The sequence below is a fragment of the Vespa velutina genome, chromosome 11, assembly GCF_912470025.1.
Source record: "Vespa velutina chromosome 11, iVesVel2.1, whole genome shotgun sequence".
Taxonomy (NCBI): domain Eukaryota; kingdom Metazoa; phylum Arthropoda; class Insecta; order Hymenoptera; family Vespidae; genus Vespa; species Vespa velutina.
In genome coordinates, this window is record NC_062198.1 from 1,834,950 (window position 1) to 1,837,449 (window position 2,500).

The 2,500-nt window shown below is 22.5% G+C and overlaps 1 protein-coding gene across 2 annotated transcripts in view; it reads left to right on the forward strand.

Annotated features, from left to right (window-relative positions):
* LOC124953037 (facilitated trehalose transporter Tret1-like) overlaps positions 1–2,500 on the forward strand; it is a 10,546-nt gene that overhangs the window by 1,823 nt on the left and 6,223 nt on the right. The window contains exon 2 of one of the 2 annotated variants that reach the window (XR_007102099.1): positions 788–999. The exons of the other annotated variant lie outside the window; for it this stretch is intronic. The gene's annotated coding sequence lies outside the window, so the exon portion shown is untranslated. Of the gene's footprint in view, positions 1–787; positions 1,000–2,500 lie in introns of those variants that run through there. 2 annotated transcript variants of the gene reach the window in all.

Sequence of the window (2,500 nt, forward strand, 5' to 3'; positions counted from 1 at the left end):
TAATATAAATAAGCCGAAAAATAATATTAACAGATCGTAATAATTTTTGAAGAGTAATTTTAACTGTACGAAATATCACCAACAGTAGAGATATTTATTGTTCTTATTTGAATTAATAATAAATTAATTTAACTTCACTAATATATCATTCTTTATTGAATTAATAGTGAATTATCAATAACTATCAGAGAAATTAAATTATTAAAATTATAAACTAGAAATGAAAAGCTTTGATTAGAACAAATAGAACCATTCTTATGTTTAATTCAGGACGAAAATGAATAAAAAAGAAAAAGAAAGGCTTTAATTGAAATTATTTAATTCGATTATTAATCGAGTATCTCATTCTTTAGGTAATTAAATTAATTTAATATAAATTATATATCTAATATCATAAAGGATCCATAGAATTCAGATGCATTAATAATACGCTATTATTAGATAAATTAATAATAAATATATTTGAATCATTTTTTGATGAAAATAGAATCTTTTTATAAATTGTTAAAAATAATATTATTAAAAATCAAACGTATGTATATTTTACTTGGAAAAAAAAAAAACTTCAAAAGTCATTAATTAATTCATAAATCCATAATTGGTAAGTAAGTATACACGAATGAAAAAAAAAAAAAAAAAAAGAAAAAGAAAAAAGTAAAAAAAGAAGAAAAGAAGAAAGTTATAATAACTTTGACATTAGGAAAATCTTGTAATTAAAATGGCGAACGTCTCGTCCTTTCTACTATTATATTTATTTTTCTTCATCTTTTTTTTTTCCATATACGAGAGATCTCATCTGTTGGCTGCTTTTCAAGATCTACTCATCGGTTGCGTCTGACAGAAAGTCAATAAAAAGGAATACCGCGATAATCTTTGCAGACGTCGCGTTGAGACGAGAAATTAGTATTCGATCTTCTTTCCTTCTTATAAAAAAAAAAAAAAAAAAAAAAAAAAAAACGAAAAGAAAAAAATAAAAAAGAGAAAAACAAGAGGAAAACCTTCGAAGAGGAAGGAAAATTTAATGTCGACTACATTAAAATCCACATTATATGTAATCAAGATAAAATTTTGTAATATGTATTTATAATATATAAATACGTATTATAAAATGTGCATATAAATCTAATACGTCTAAAGTTCATAGATTCTTTTTCTTTTTTTATTATATTTATATTATTTATATTACGTTTAGGTTATATATATATATATATATATATATATATATATATATATATTATTTATATAATTTCTCTGTATATTTTTATATAATTTTCTATAATTTTTAACTAATTAAACAATATAAATAAAAACACAAAGCAAAATAAATATACTACGAATCTAAAATATTTTTATTTCTTATATGATATAACATATGTATTATACTATTAATTATAAAAATATATAAAAATTATCTCGATAATCGAATCGTTATCTGTATAATAATCAGGATTTTTTTCACTGACGTTATCGATAGAGATAGAAATCGTTGTTCCAAAGTACTTTGTTCTTCTCTCTCTCTCTCTCTCTCTCTCTCTCTCTCTCTCTCTCTCTCTCTCTCTCTCTCTCTCTCTCTCTCTCTCTCTATCCTTCTTTTTCTTTGTAGATTATCTATAAATGATATAATTTTGATCTCATTGCATAAAATAGAATTACGATAGACAATCTGTGTACAACCAGGAAAGGAATTACATCGTGCTTAGCAATTAAAAACTAGTTTACTCGGGCACGTTTATGAATGTCTTACGTAAAACTCGTAACAAAATTGATTCTAAGATCGTTTAAAGTTAGCACGAAAATGAAATCTTAGTTATGCGATCGTTACAAGAAGAGAGAAATAGAAAAAGAAAAAAAAAGAAAAAAACAGTCGAAAATCGAATCGAGGAACCAATCATCCAATTCGCGTGAAAATCATGTGAGAAAATTGCACGTTCCCATTTTTATCTCTGCAAGAAAATATATTTTATTTATTCCATCTCTCTCTCTCTCTCTCTCCTCTCTGTGTGTGTGTGTCTTATAATTCCTTTTTTCTTCTTCATCTTCTTTTTTCTTTTTTGTTAATCTTCTTTAACCAACTTATTCATATCTTAAAACAAAAAATTACGTAATCAAATAAATAAATGGATAAATATGTAATACAAAATTTAAACTAGTATAACTATATTATAATAATTCATGATAGTTTCATTTTTTATTGTTCAGATAAAATTTGAAAAATAATATTTTTCACAAATTTATACTCTCTATAATACTATTATTTTTTTATGCCTAAAAAAAGAAGATCTATTATATTTATAATATTATTTATATTAATATAAATTCTATTAGTTAAAATAATTCATAAGAATGTTTAATTTAAAATGTCTAAATAAAATTTTGTTCCAATTCTTTATTTTCCAATTCCATTTTTTCTTTCTTTTTTATTGTTTGAGTTTAACGAAAGAAATCTATTGAATAAATAATTTCATAATCACATGTAATATAATTTATGACAATTTAATTT